This window comes from Schistocerca americana, chromosome 1 (genome assembly GCF_021461395.2).
Source record: "Schistocerca americana isolate TAMUIC-IGC-003095 chromosome 1, iqSchAmer2.1, whole genome shotgun sequence".
Lineage (NCBI taxonomy): Eukaryota > Metazoa > Arthropoda > Insecta > Orthoptera > Acrididae > Schistocerca > Schistocerca americana.
The window spans coordinates 888,478,804-888,495,301 of record NC_060119.1 but is presented as its reverse complement, the minus strand read 5'-3'; positions in this window follow the sequence as shown (position 1 = coordinate 888,495,301).

Sequence of the window (16,498 nt, the reverse complement as noted above, 5' to 3'; positions counted from 1 at the left end):
TGTCACCTGAATATATGACATTTCTGTCTCTTTATATATTGTAATTGTTTTACTGTTTGTATATATATATTTGTGCATTTATGTCGATGTATAATTGGTTTGTTTCGTAAATATCATTTGTATTTTTACGCTGGGTCTTGCCTAGGGAAAACTGCTATCGAACGATTACATCGATAGGTCGTGTGAAGACTCAAAGTGTGTAGGATCTTTGGTAGTGTTAACGCTGCCGCGTGGAGCGCGGGCAGAGCAAGAGAGAGTCTGGCTGGAGTAGCGAGTGGAGCAGGTGTTGTGTGACGCTCCCGCGAGTTGCCGCGCTTTCGGGGTTTGGCAGCATGTAATTGCGCTCGACTCGCGATGATAGTTTCTGACATGGTGTCGCGGACGGGAAGCATTAGCTGGCGCACATCAAGAGCCCGTTTCGCCTGGTGACCGTGTCGAAAAGAAGGCGCGCCTACATCCAGCTTCTGCAACAGCGACGGCCGACAATGAGTGACTGTCGCCACCTCCTCGATCGACGGCTTCAAACCTTCAATCAACCAACAAGGAAGACTAAAAGCACGTAAAGTTTCAGAACTGTATGGCAGACCTCAGCTTTTCAAATTGTTCCATTTGCCTCGCAAAATTACAGCAACTTAGCATGAACCTTTGTTGCTCATTGTCCCAATTGCATTGCCAAGCAGGGTCCCTTCCTTTTCCGAAATGAACCCGAGTGTCGTTGAAATTCAAACGCCAGCATTAAAATAATATAATTAGATTTCACTGCTTTAATTTCAAAGTTCAGTAGCTGGCTACAATATTTAGGTTACACGAGCACAAATTTAGAGTGCGAGTTTTGTTAGCATATTTTAGCTTACCTGTGACTGCAGCTCAGCTTGGTACGTACTAAATTTTACTATTGTTAATAGTTCAGAATCATTTAATTCAAGTTCAAAGTTAAATCTCTTGTTTCTAAATTGCGTAGAGTCAAGTTGCTTTTGAAATGATTGTTGAGGTAGTCCAAGACTAACCGTATTTTACTGGATTTCGATGTGCTTCAGAAAGAAAGCTCACTATTAACTTCAGTCACTAAATTAACTTTCGATTTTCCGGTTTTATTAATTCTTTTGCTAAATTAAGTCAGAGTGTAGCGAAATTTATTACTTCTGACAAACTTTCAGATTTCACACTACACGTGTCAACCTTCAGTTGCCACGCTCCTAGTGTTAATTATATGTGTAATAACCTTTCTTTTTCAGTTACTATAGTACACTCCTGGAAATGGAAAAAAGAACACATTGACACTGGTGTGTCAGACCCACCATACTTGCTCCGGACACTGCGAGAGGGCTGTACAAGCAATGATCACACGCACGGCACAGCGGACACACCAGGAACCGCGGTGTTGGCCGTCGAATGGCGCTAGCTGCGCAGCATTTGTGCACCGCCGCCGTCAGTGTCAGCCAGTTTGCCGTGGCATACGGAGCTCCATCGCAGTCTTTAACACTGGTAGCATGCCGCGACAGCGTGGACGTGAACCGTATGTGCAGTTGACGGACTTTGAGCGAGGGCGTATGGTGGGCATGGGGGAGGCCGGGTAGACGTACCGCCGAATTGCTCAACACGTGGGGCGTGACGTCTCCACAGTACATCGATGTTGTCGCCAGTGGTCGGCGGAAGGTGCACGTGCCCGTCGACCTAGGACCAGACCGCAGCGACGCACGGATGCACGCCAAGACCGTAGGATCCTACGCAGTGCCGTAGGGGACCGCACCGCCACTTCCCAGCAAATTAGGGACACTGTTGCTCCTGGGGTATCGGCGAGGACCATTCGCAACCGTCTCCATGAAGCTGGGCTACGGTCCCGCACACCGTTAGGCCGTCTTCCGCTCACGCCCCAACATCGTGCAGCCCGCCTCCAGTGGTGTCGCGACCGGCGTGAATGGAAGGACGAATGGAGACGTGTCGTCTTCAGCGATGAGAGTCGCTTCTGCCTTGGTGCCAATGATGGTCGTATGCGTGTTTGGCGCCGTGCAGGTGAGCGCCACAATCAGGACTGCATACGACCGAGGCACACAGGGCCAACACCCGGCATCATGGTGTGGGGAGCGATCTCCTACACTGGCCGTACACCACTGGTGATCGTCGAGGGGACACTGAATAGTGCACTGTACATCCAAACCGTCATCGAACCCATCGTTCTACCATTCCTAGACCAGCAAGGGAACTTGCTGTTCCAACAGGACAATGCACGTCCGCATGTATCCCGTGCCACCCAACGTGCTCTAGAAGGTGTAAGTCAACTACCCTGGCCAGCAAGATCTCCGGATCTGTCCCCCATTGAGCATGTTTTGGACTGGATTAAGCGTCGTCTCACGCGGTCTGCACGTCCAGCACGAACGCTGGTCCAACTGAGGCGCCAGGTGGAAATGGCATGGCAAGCCGTTCCACAGGACTACATCCAGCATCTCTACGATCGTCTCCATGGGAGAATAGCAGCCTGCATTGCTGCGAAAGGTGGATATACACTGTACTAGTGCCGACATTGTGCATGCTCTGTTGCCTGTGTCTATGTGCCTGTGGTTCTGTCAGTGTGATCACGTGATGTATCTGACCCAAGGAATGTGTCAATAAAGTTTCCCCTTCCTGGGACAATGAATTCACGGTGTTCTTATTTCAATTTCCAGGAGTGTAATTGTCCTTAGGACTGGCGACCGTGATTTCCCCCAAATCTCAAATATCTAATTACCGCTAGTTAATTGTTAACGTAACGGCCGCACATTTACTTTCTTTATTAACTTTACCCCTTTTCAAAATTAATTTCCACCAGTTTCATTTGCATTTTTCCTTTCATTTAGATGTAACCCTTTCCTCCCTCTTTACCGACAGATTAACTTCGGTGACGATTGCTTTTCCCAAATTTCCATTAGGTACACGCGGTTTAATTTTTCACTGTCATTAAGGTCGATAAGTGAGGGGGAGGTTACAAAGTCAATCTGGTTTCTCAGTGTATCACCAAGTGATATCCATTTGTACAGTCGACTTGGGGTGATGTTGGAATATAGTGTTACAGAAACTCATGTCATTACACAGGAATCCAGCCAGTACCTGCCTCGTTCATTTCTCTCACCTAGGCCGTAAGGTACAACCACAGATCTTAAATGTGTATCTTTGGTAGTATATCCAAATTTAGCATCGAAGGTTTCTTAAATTATTGCCCGTTATTTGTTAGAGATGTTACTAAGGACTTCCTCTCATTTTCTTAGAACTGTATCTCCTCATCCGACTCTGCAGCAGTAGGGGCATAAATCTGAATGACATCAATTTTGCGCAGAGAAGCATTCAATTTGATTGAGATGGTCCTTTCATTAAAGGGTTCGTAACCCATAACAAAGTTGTTGAGATTACTAGGAATAACTATTGCAACACCATTTCTGCTTTGGTCACTACTCCCTGAAAGGTACACAGTTTCCCTCCCTTGGGTCATGAAATAGCCACCTCCTCTCCAGTGAACCTCACTAAGCCCAAAAATATCCAAATCAAACGCGCTAGTTTCTCTTTCCATTATGACAAGTTTTAGGTTGCATGTTGCAATTTTCCTTACAACTGGTAGGGACACTCTGCACTGTGTTGGTCTAATGACGCCTTCCAATCCTGACCCCCTCCCCACCGGAGGTCCAACTGGGGGACCTGAAGCTACGGATAATTTATAACTGAGCAAATTCATGAGGTTCTCATGGGAAAAGTTTTAGTGATGATTTCTCGCTGCCTTCAACTGACCTCCAAAACCCACCTGCTCACCACATCAGCTTCTCGCTGGAATTGGTTATCCAATCTTCCACTGAGTTGCTTGGCTTAACAGGGACACCATGGATAGGTAGGAAGTTGGAGATATGAGGTGATAGAGATTAAGAGAACCTCAGTTCTTGTAATCGCGTCTCAAGGTGTTAGAAATTCGTTTCCTAGGCCTGGACACAGAATTACAACTTTTTGCCACCCATTTCATGTGAAGGACAAGGACATACAGGTATTATAATAAATTAATTGACGTTTTGCCATAAACCGGTACATATAGAGGTAAAAAGCGTAAAAGCATTGCAATCGTGAGTAAAAGTAATTCTAAGTGCGAATGGAAAATATGTATCGAAGAAGGACGGGTGTGGGAGAACTTCAAGTTTTATTTGTAAGGTCATAGTTTGGCAATGCGTTTGGAGCACGAATAGTTAAGATTTATTACCACATGATAGTGCTGATGGTATTTTTAGTTTGCAGCAGACATCACACTGGGAGCTAGTTTTTTAAAAGGTAGGTGTGCATCTTAACGGTACAACGAAACTAATATCTTTAAGATTCAAATCCATGCCTGTTCCATGACTATCTGTTCTCTTGAATATTCCTCCTCCTCGCAACAGGCGACAAATACAGATGACTCAAGAGTGAAGAGATGTCAGCCATATCTCGGTCTCCAAAGATCTGCGAAAAATAATGAACTGAGCTTACTCCATCACAGGCTTAACTCTAGAAAACCTATAACCACAGTCCACCCATCTATGACTTACAGTCCACAGCTCCTGGTCGTGCAGTAGCGTTCTCGCTTCTCGCTTCCCGCGCCCGGGTTCCCGGGTTCGATTCCCGGCGGGGTTAGGGATTTTCTCTGCGTCGTGTTGACTGCCTGTTGTGTGATGTCCTTATGTTAGTTAGGTTTAAGTAGTTCTAAGTTCTAGGGGACTAATGACCATAGATGCTAAGTCCCATAGTGCTGCCCGCATCTCGTGGTCGTGCGGTAGCGTTCTCGCTTCCCACGCCCGGGTTCCCGGTTTCGATTCCCGGCGGGGTCAGGGATTTTCTCTGCCTCGTGATGGCTGGGTGTTGTGTGCTGTCCTTATGTTAGTTAGGTTTAAGTAGTTCTAAGTTCTAGGGGACTTATGACCACAGCAGTTGAGTCCCATAGTGCTCAGAGCCATTTGAACCCATAGTGCTCAGAGCCATTTTTTATGACTTACAAGGCATCCTTTCGGAACCACAATTACAATGTCTACAAATGGATCTAATGGCTCTGAGCACTATGGGACTTAACTTCTGAGGTCATCAGTCCCCTAGAACTTAGAACTATTTAAACCGAACTAACCGAAGGAAATCACACACATCCATACCCGAGGCTAGATTCGAACCTGCGACCGTAACGGTCCCGCGGCTCCAGACTGTAGCGCCTACAACCGCTCGTCCACTAAGGACCGGCTACAATGTATACACAGATACACTTCGGGACATGCATTTGCCTTGGAAAACATGAAGCCAACTGAACAGAATTAGAACGAGGCACGCCGGAACGAAAGCTTTGCTCTTTAACTGGAATATGGCTGAAAATTCTCAATTCCACTGTGGGCATACAGAACAAACATTGCAGCCCGTAGAGACAGAGTGCCCACACAGGAAATTCCAAGGGACGTGGGACAATCTGCTACCAGCAACAGCTGATGCATTTGAATGACTGAACTCACTGGACATTGTATTATAGCAGAAACACGACGTAAAATGAATTGCTGTACGAAAACTAAATTTTAATTTATGTTTAATTCTTATAATGACCATTACACATTAGAATCTTTTATACTTAATTAGAAGTATGTCTGTTTTGCTGTTGCTGAGTTCTTCCTAGTACATAAATGTTTCATATTCGAATATATTAAACTAATTACCTCTGTAGACGCAATACGATGTGTAAACGTAAGAAGGCTGCAACAATGCTCTTACGCAAAGTATTTGTAGTTGCCCTTGCTGTATTAAACCGGTGGGATAGGCATCATTATCCGTTTCTGTCTATAGTAATGAACAGGTAACGTGAATATCCGGCAAGGGCCAGGAGCTGAATGAAATATTTGTTGGCATCTTTCGAGCACAACATCTAATTGCGATCGCTGATGTCCGAAGAGATAGTGGGTTGAGGTGGCCTTATTATGGAGCCTTACGACTTGAGGATGACCATCGCTCAGCAATTTTCCGGCGTCAAAAACTACTTCTCCTATGGACTGCTGCTAAGAGTAGGAAAAAGAAATCAGATAAAGCCTTCGTCCCTCAGAGACTTCTCGTGACGTAAGTGTGGACGTTTTTCGTATCAAGGCAGTTCTTTGAAGGAAAAGGAGGCGTTGCGATTTTAGCTGATTCTAATAGATGTCATCATTTGATCAAAACAGTACCTTTTCTCATAATGAATCAAGTGCAGGTACATTGCTCTTCAATACATAAGGAATCTGGCTACCATTGTGTCCTTTCGACGATTTTTTCTTAGTGCTGAGGAAGGGTGGTGACGTGAAGTTCGTAATCATCAGACTCTGCGCCAATGTCCTGGATTAAATTCGAAACCGCTCCGCAGTGTTTGATTGAGTGAGGGCGTGTGTCATTGTTGATGGTGATACGTCCGTCGGATGGGGAGTCAAGTTCGGCGGCCCTCTTGGTGCTCTTCGAGAGGAGTGGTCTGTGTGCCAGCACCAGGGTTCACTCTTTCTCTTCTGTCATCATGATAAAACACGAACATGGCACTACAGTACACAGAGACACATTACAGTCACCCACACTTAATATGTACACTTCCCACACAGTTCTCATACATCACGAAGGAAAGTTGCCTGTGGGCGTGAAGGTTAGGGAAAACCTTTCCAGTTAGGCGGCTGAACCTGCCCTTTGGGGACTCAGCCGTTCATGCAATACAACTTTACCTCTAGTCGTGTTAATCTGCTTAGAAAATTATGGCGACATCGTAAAAAAAATAATAGCAAAATGTGAAGTAAGCCAGCTTGTTAGTTGCAAAGAACGGTTCCATATTCCCCAGGAATATGAATATGATTTTATTCAACTGGAGTCTCGGTCTTTGTTAACCGGCCTCTCGGGAGCTCTCATTGTAAGTTCTGTGTTGTAGTAAAACTGAACTACTCCCATGAGCAGTGGAAAGAAAACTCCTGAATTTTTAAGTATGAACCTTCAAGGCCGAGAACGAAACTGGAAATGCGATGTGACCCGTAATGTTTAGCAGAATAATCATATACAAAGACACTTACATAATTTGCCGACCGGAGTGGCGGAGCGGTTCTAGGCGCTACAGTCTGGTTCCAATCCTGCCTCCGGCATGGATGTGTGTGATGCCCTTAGGTTAGTTAGGTTTAAGTACTTCTAAGTTCTAGGCGACTGATGACCTCAGAAGTTAAGTCCCATAGTGCTCAGAGCCATTTGAATTTACATAGGTTAAGCGCAACTGGAAGTCGAGTTTGCGTAGCTGTAATTCGAAGCTTGAGCAGTAAGTAGCGGTTCATCAGGAAACTGGCCACGAATTGAATAAGTGCTCATTTCTGCTTATAGCGTCCAAAAGTTTACATGCCAGCCATCCAGATTTATTATTTCCATGATTTCCTTAAATCGCTTCAGCCGATTGCTGGATGATTCCTTTGAAAGGTCAACGGCGGTTTCCTTCCCCATCCTTGTAAAAATCAGAGCTTGGGTTCCGTCTCTAAAGACCTCGATGTCGATGGAACGTTAAATCCTAATCTTCCTTCCTTCCACGCGCTGATGTGTATATCAACCATATCTTATTCATGTGTGCTACCACACTACGATATAATTTTTATACATCTTCGGCTGTACTTTAGCCAATCTCGCACAGCGCCTACGGGCACGTCCTACCTCCGTCAGCCCGCAGCCGAGAGGTAGGTCCTGCCCAGCTGCTTTAGCAGGCTTGTAACAACATAGCACGGTGCTCCGCGGTTTTGCCACACCACAAGTCACATCGTCTGCCTTTGTTACCAAGTAACTTCTTTATTATATAATATTCGCACAATATACATCTCCTCTTAATGGGGTCTGTTTTCTCTTGTTTTTGTTGTTTTTAATTTCCTACTACTTTAAATTTAGCACTACACTACTAATTCGTAAACCTTGGTTCATCTGGCGCTGGTGACAGTATCTAGTGAGGACTCCAACAAGGGCTATTGAGAATACTTTAGTTGCAGTCATGGAATAGGTGGCGTCTAGCAAAGTGGCTGAGCTAACAGAAGAAGCAACACACATTCAGGAGTGGCATGAAGACTCAGGAGACGAATCTGCTGACGTAAATACCGTCGAATATCTACTCTTGTTAGGAGCGCCTAAAAAGGTTTTCGCTGTGCTAGGGAAGTCCAAAATTAAAAGGCTTACAGCGTCAGTTTTAAATCTGAGGTACGGGCTATCTCCACATTCTCAATTACAACCAAGTTAACCTCTCTCGAAAATAATTATTCCAGAAGGTAACCGGAAAATGAAATCCTCCACCGCCATGAGCGGTGCAACCATGTATGATTCTGAAGATCCTGCAACATCCTGTAGGAAAGAGTTACTCATAACTGCAAAACAGAAGATACGAAAAAAAGAAACACATCTGCTTGGAATCCAGAATAGCATCATGCTCTTGAAAACAGAGAAACAAACATTCAAGTATCTGATCAATGTTTTATAAGAGAGGACTCCCTACAAATTACCTTTGCAAGTGACAAGATACCTGGCTGAAAACAGAGTAGATTCAGAAAGGTACTGGACCTAAGAGGGAAAACATGCGGTAAGAAGAAATAGTTCAGACATTGGTTCTTGGATAAGCGTTCGCAGTCAAGAATGTAAGTGATTACGTCATCAGTTTTATGTCGCCAGCAGAGAAAATTTCACTTCTCTCCATTTAGTTTCGAAATAAAACGTAATCTGCTATCAATGGTCAGGCTGAATATGATCAGGTTAAATAAATAAATAAAATGCGTATACTCCTGAGAATTACATTTTACACTACCTTGTGCTACGATATCTCATTTCTACGATTTATCAATGCTGTGGAACACAATCAACAAAAACCACAGATAAGAACCTCAAAAGCCAGACTAGTATGGAGATGAACAGTTGGTAAGAAATTTAAAAAAAACCTCAATCAAAGCATACGGATGCTTTGTAGGCCCTCCGGAAAACAGAAGCGTAAATGGTGGAATGAAAGTCACCCTCCTTTCGAGGAAAAAAAAATACCTCTTCGCAGCTGAGACGTACAGCTAAGCACCCAGCTCTTGGCGTCGTGACTGGCTCTGTCCGTTGAACAAACGTTCCGAGATCGCAGTTTTGTGACAAACTGTTCCTATCTCGTTACTTCAGAAAGTAGGCAGGACCATTACGTTTAGAGGCAGTGTACAGTGTTCAGAACCCGTTGAGTCAGCTTAGCTGCAAGAGACACCGCACTAGAATATACGCGGCGGATGTCCGGCAGTGCAAGCAGGCATTCCTCGCGCTGTCGCGTAATTACACTGAGGCCAGGCCGAGAACGCGGCACACTGCTGGGGTAGCGGCAATCTGCGCTGCGGGTGGCGGCACTGCAGGGGACGGCGCTAAAGTAATTACGTACGGGCCCTGTTCCTGCTCGTGTAATAACCCGCGCCCACGGTGACGGCCGGCCAAGGGCGATAACGCGGCTTCGTGACAAAAGTTAATCTCGCCGGCGGCGCACTATCTCCCAGGACTTGTTGCGCCGCTCACTTGTCGCGGCGACAGCGTCCGACCTCTGAAACGGTGCGCGTTGGTGACTGTCGCCTCAAGTGTCTTCGCCTTCAAATACGGCAGAGACCGAGGAGCTATTAAGCATGGTGATATGCATGCGTCTGAGGCTAGGAACGAAGCACTGCGGTCTACGATGCTGAATTTGTAACATTGTGCGGTAATTTGTTATGACACTCTCCAAAAATACAGATTTGTATACACAATAGTTCGTTGTTGTGGTTTCCATCCGAAAATTCTTTTGATATAACCATCTACTAGCCCACGTTTTCTTGCTCTGGGTCTGTATTTTATATTCTTCGTACTTCAGTCAGGGACTCCTCTGCTGACCAGATAGCAACATTCATCAACTACAAACGTTTAGTGTCTCGTTTCCTAATCTTATTACCACGGCTTTGCCTCATTTGTTTCAGTTCATTATCATATTTTCCTCAACATTCATCTTATTACCTCTTTTCAAGAAACTTTCCATTCCGTTCCAAGAACTTTTCGACGTTTCTGGCACAATGACATGTCAATACCAAAACTCAGACATTTTATTCGTTCTCCAAGAACTTTCATTTCCTTTCCCAATTTCTACTTAGTTTTCTATACTGGTTATGCCATTTACAGGTAGAATGAAGTAGTGGAGAGACTATGACCTCTGCTTTCCCATTACCGCTTCCCTTTTGTGTCCTACTCTTATAACAGCCGTCTGGTTTCTGTACAAGTTGTAGACAACCGTCTTCTTCCTGAATTTTATGCCTCCAACAATGAGAATGTCATAAAACACATTCCAGTCTATATTTTAAAAAGCTTTCTCTAGAGCTACGGATGCTATAAATATAGAGTTACCATTCAGTCCACCGTCCAAAGTTTCGCCTCATGTATTCCTACATTTCTCCGAAAACCAAACTATAATTCGTACAGCAGAAGAAGTAAAAAATGAGATTACGGGCTTTAACACTGTATGTAAAAGAGACAACTTAAATATGTACATATATCTCCATACTTCTCAGAAAGCAGTTCATAGAACGTAGTCGTGAGAGTTATGTGCGATAGTTGCCACGTTTTGAGTTCGAGAGTGAACTTTTAATTGTGATCAGATGTGTCTGATATATAACGACAAGAAATACTTATGACAGCACTACTGAAATGTATTCTTGAGGAGATAAAACTATTTGCCTTCGACATAACTGTTAAATTTAGGTTCTGATTACTCCTAATATATGGGAAGACAACAATTTGACATATCTCACTGAGGACACAATGGATGGAGTTCAGTTTCAGTGGCAACGACGGTGATTGTTGTGGTTTAACTGATAGAAGATGAAAAGCGTTATGAATTCTTGTAAAAACTCCGTAACAGCAAGAAAAACTTTTACTTGTGTCACGCGCCGATTTTCTTAATATTGACATTATGTCGATGTATCCCAGGCTCATCTTGTTCTCTGTGTAGATACATTTTAATAGGATTGTTGTATCCATATACATTATAAAAATTTATGCATGAGTGTATGTTCCACGTATCCCCATAAACCACCTGACGGATTTCAACTATACACTATGTGATCAAAAGTATCCGAACATCTGACTGACAATGACTTACAAGTGTGTGGCGCCCTCCATCGGTAACACTGGAATTCAATATGTTGTTGGCCCACCCTTAGATCTGATGGCAGCTTACACTCTTGCAGACATACGTTCAACCAGATGTTGGAAGATTTCTTGGGGAACGGCAACCCATTCTTCACGGAGTGTTGTACTGAGGAGAGGTATCGATGTGGGTTGGTAACGCCCGGCACGAGGTCAGCGTTCCAAAACATCTCAAAGGTGTTCTTAGGATTCAGTTCAGGACTCTGTGCACACCAGTCCATAACAGGGATGTTATTGTCGCCTAACCACTCCGCGACAGGTCGTGCATTATGAACAGGTGCTCGATCATGTTTAAAGATGCTATTGCCATCCCCGAACTGCTCTTCAAGAGTGGGAATCAAAAGGGTACTCAGAACATTAATGTAGGCCTGTGCTGTGTTAGTGGAACGCTAAACAACAAGAGGTGTAGGCCCCCTCCATGAAAACCACGACCACACCCTAACACCACCACCTCCGAATTTTACTATTGGTACTATACAAGCTGGCAGATGAGATTCACCGGGCATTCGCCATATCCACATAATGCCATCGGATCGCCACATTGTGTACCGTGATTCGTCATACCACACAACGTTTTTCCACTGTTCAATCGCCCAATGTTTACTCCCGTTGCAGGAAGCAAGGCGTCGTTTGGCATTTACCGGCGTGATGAGTGGCCAATGAGCAGCCGCTATACCATGAAATGCAAGTTTTTTCACCTCCCGCCTGTCATAGTACTTGACCTAGGGATGTTTAGGAATGTGGAAATCTCGTTTACAGACGTATGACACAAGTGAGGCCCAGTCACCTGACCACGTTCGAGGTCCTTGAGTTCCGCGGGGCGCCCCATTCTGCTCTCTCACGACATCTAATGACTAGTGAAGCCGCTGATATGGAATACCTGGCAGTAGGTAGCAGCACAATGGCCGACCGGTATGGCCGAACGGTTCTAGGCGCTTCAGTCTGGACCCGCGCGACCGCTACGGTCGCAGGTTCGCATCCTGCCTCGGGCATGGATGTGTGTGATGCCCTTAGGTTAGTTAGATTTAAGTAGTTCTAAGGTCTAGGGGACTGATGACCTCAGCTGTTAAGTCCCATAGTGCTCAGAGCCATTTGAACCAGCACAAAGCACCTAATATGAAAGACGTATATTTTTGGTGGTGTCAGGATACTTTTGATCACATAGTGTACTTGGTACACACATCCCTTACTGTCCCACAATAATCGCTGTAGGAGTAAGAAGCACCTACCTGCCATAGTTCAGGATAAAACACGTCACAAGCAATGAAATGCGTGAAAAACTGCCACATTCATGCATCGCGTTTAAAAATATTACTTCTTCGCTACTAACCCTATTCGCAAGATATTTTGTAGACAGTATTCAAATATACCGCTAAAGGTACCTACAACATTCCGTCTTTGTATGACGGGTAGATCAGGAGATATGACGTCATAAACACTGAGATGCGTGAAAAACTGCCTCATCATGCATGAAGTTTTAATACTTTTATTCTTTACCCCCAGAGACTCGTAGAATCGCGTCACGGAAATCCCTGACATCTGGCAGCGCTTTTGACAGCTGTCAAATGCCAAGTGCAAACACCTATGGGCAAAAGCAATAACCGGCTATAGTGTTGCTAAGAGGCGTTGCCATTGACAGGTTTACAAAATCGCGTTGTAGACAAGTGAAGCAGCCTTGCCCACCGTACAGAAACTGTTTCATAATTTCCAAGAAGTTTTCGCGAATACATGGAAATGAATTTTTTTCCAATGTAATACCACAAACGGTAGTTCATTTTTTGTTTTCGTTTCTAACGGAACTGAAAATCCGGGCAATGTCAGGTTCGTGAGCGGGTTTGAAATAGAAAGGCTGGTCATAAAATTCTGTTGTATTAATCCATTTATTCACTAATAGACTAGCTTAAGCACAGTGTAACCCCACATTTCGCAGTCACTGTTAGTATTGTGCAATTTCGTAGTACAGAGTACTTCACATACACGTTTAGTCATCAATCCATCATAATAGAAAGTGACTTTGTTTCAAAGCGTCTAAAATCGCATAATTACTGCTAGTGTTAACTTATCGATTACAATACGACCATCTTACGAAGGCGATTAACATCAAACAATGTTAACGTTAAAAATGGATGGGATGTTGGCGCTTTTCTTGGATAAATTATATTTGCTGTAATGGCCATTAATTACGAAAACACAGTTCTCTGTTTCTGCTTTTAAGCATGCAGGTTATGTGACCGTCTTTTTTTGAAAACTCGTTCTTCTAATAAATATTTTAAAGTTAGATGTCTTCAAAATGTGAATTTTTAAGCTTTTTTCACTAAGTTAATGGTGTAAAAATTCAACCAATACACTGGTGTTAACAGAAGTACAAATCAATTGCTTTTCGAAGTTTTGACTTATGACACAATTTAGATGTTACATATTACAATAAAAATAGAATCTTGTAAGTCTGAGGAAACATGAAATGTATTCCAGATACTTTATCGCCTAAGCTTTCTGATAAGATACGAATTAACAATTAAGTTTGCGAATTTTGTATTTCATCTATTCAAGTTCTTCTTCAATTATGTTATAATTAGAGGGTCATTTACGAGTTGTGGTCTGTATCAGGCTACACTGAGTATTCTTGTAATTTAAATTGATTCGCAATCTATCAATTTAAGATCACTGAGTATTTTCAAATATGATAGTAACTATGATGTGTCAGCAAACGTTGATAACCAAAAGAATATAAATGGACTTTTATGATATTAAGTAAAGATAAATATCACACATAATATACAGCAGATTGGCATTTCAGTTTTGTCACTCGCAAAACTATAGCGTAAAAACGTCAACTGCAGAGACTAATACCTAGCAATCCGTGACTCTTTGTGCTTGTGCTCGAAAGCAGACCAGAACATTTAGTGAACTGCCAAACTACAGCTTGTGATTTCAACTTAAATTTCTTTCATTCGCTTCCTTCCCTCGTGAGCTATTAGAGAGTTTGTTTACAGGACTCTGTAAACCCAATGTTTCCGTACTGGTTGCAAAGAAAACCAATGTATTAACATAACCATTCCCTGGATTTCCAGCTTTACATAATTACACATTATTCCAAGTAAATTGTAATGGATAGTATTCATAACGATTATCTGAGTCGCGTACAGTAAGACTGAAGTCTGAAGTAATAAAAAAATATAATGGCTTCGGCGTGTCATCACCGGCGATTGTATGATTTGACTGACGCCTGAGTATCGTCACAGAAGATCATGAAGGTAGTCAGTTACTAGTGCACGTCTTGGGCAAGCTGTCTTATGCGTTCAGCGGGGAAGTGGGTCAGTCACCAGTACAGATATCACATCGTTGTCGGCGATAATAATCTGAAGGCTGTACGCGATCGTCCTCCAACCTACTGTGCATCCCTATAGTCATCATTTATTATATACAGTCAATATATCGCTTATATACATACACCTTATTTATGGTTTGTGGCAGAGAGTACTTAGTATAGTACCGCCGCTCCTCACCTTTACTCTCCCAGTCGTGAACAGTCTAATAACCTACACCGTATACACGCAGATTGGACAAAAATATGCAAACACCGCCAGAAATGCATATTTGAACACAAATGCAGACGCTACCCATTACCCAAGCCTGTCGGCTGTACTGTTGACTGGACCACGTGCGGTACCTGTCCAAGCCGGACGCGGTGGCCAAGCGGTTGTAGGCGCTTCAGTCCGGAACCGCGCGACTGCTACGGTTGCAGGTTCGAACTCTCTCTCGGGCATGGATGTGTGTGATGTCCTTAGGTTAGTTAGGTTCAAGTAGTTCTAAGTTCTAGGGTACTTATGACCTCACATGTTAAGTCCCATAGTGCCCAGAGCCATTTGAACCGGTACCTGTGCAATGTCGTCAGTGCGTTGCAAGTGTCAGTCAGTGTCAGAACAGTGGTAGTTCTGAATGTGTTATGCCGGACCTAAGTGCATTCGTGCTCAAATTCTCAGTGCCCGTATGGTGCATGCTTCCGTGGCGAAGGTAGCTCAAATGTTTGCTGTTTCGAGGGTAAAGTATCTATCATTTTTACCGCATACAGGGAAATTGGAAGAACGTCACCCGCTAAGCGACAACGCGGTCGAGTGATCATGACGGACAGTTGTTGAAAAGGATCGTGACGAAAACCTAGAAGATGACAAGTGCAAAACTCGCTGCAGAAATGAATGTTGTACTCGCGAACCCTGTCAACATCAAAACAGCATGAATGGAGCCCCATAAGTTGGGGATTGCGGAGTGAGCTGGTATTTCAAAATCACTCATTAGTGATGCGAATGATAGTAACTGGAAAACGGGTTTCCGAAGCTACAAAACCTGGGTTATGGAGCAGTGGAAGAAAAGTATTGGATCAGATGAGTTTTTTTCCACACTGTTGCCAACTTCTGGGCGAGTTCACATCCCAAGGGTGGAACATGGTAGGAGTTCTGTGATGATTTGAGCAGCTATATTAGGGTATTCCACGCGCCCCATGATTGTTCCTCTCAAGATCGCATGGCTGCCGAGAACTGTGTGGCCATTTGTCTCATCAGGTTCTTCCCATGGTACAATGTTTGCCTCCCGGTGGTGATGCTGCGTTTCAAGTCGAAAGCGCACCTGTTCACACAGTTCATGTCGTCCAGGACTGGTTTGTCAGCATGAGGGTGAATAGCTACATTTCCCTTGCTGACCAAATGGTTCAAATGGCTCTGAGCACTATGGGATTTAACATCTGTGGTCATCAGTCCCCTAGAACTTAGAACTACTTAAACCTAACTAACCTAAGGACTTCACACACATCCATGCCCGAGGCAGGATTCGAACCTGCGACCGTAGCGGTCGCGCTGTTCCAGACTATAGCGCCTAGAACCACTCGGTCACTCCGGCCGGCCCTTGCTGACCGAACACACCGGATGGCAGTGCAGCTGAGCCTTTTTGGTCTGCGTTGGAGAGAAGGCTGTGAAATCACCATCCACCTCCTTCATCGTTACCTGAACTTACCTCTATTTTGCATGAAGAATGGTGTAACATTCTCTTATACGGGAGGTGTATTTATCCATGAGGCGTCTGGAAGCTGTTTCGAATATCAACAATTTTCCTGCACCATACTAGGCATGGTTACATGTTTTTAAGTGCTTCTATGTTTTTGTCCACCCCTTTTATGTTAGGATACGTGTAAACAATTGGCAGTAAACGTAAAACGGCTTGTCGTCTACGGAGCTGAAACACCGGTCACCGTTAACAACTGAACCTTATACAGTCTATCACCTCAGCCGTTAACCTAGACGTGCAGTAAAATCCGCCTGTAAATATTGTAGTGACACATCCCATT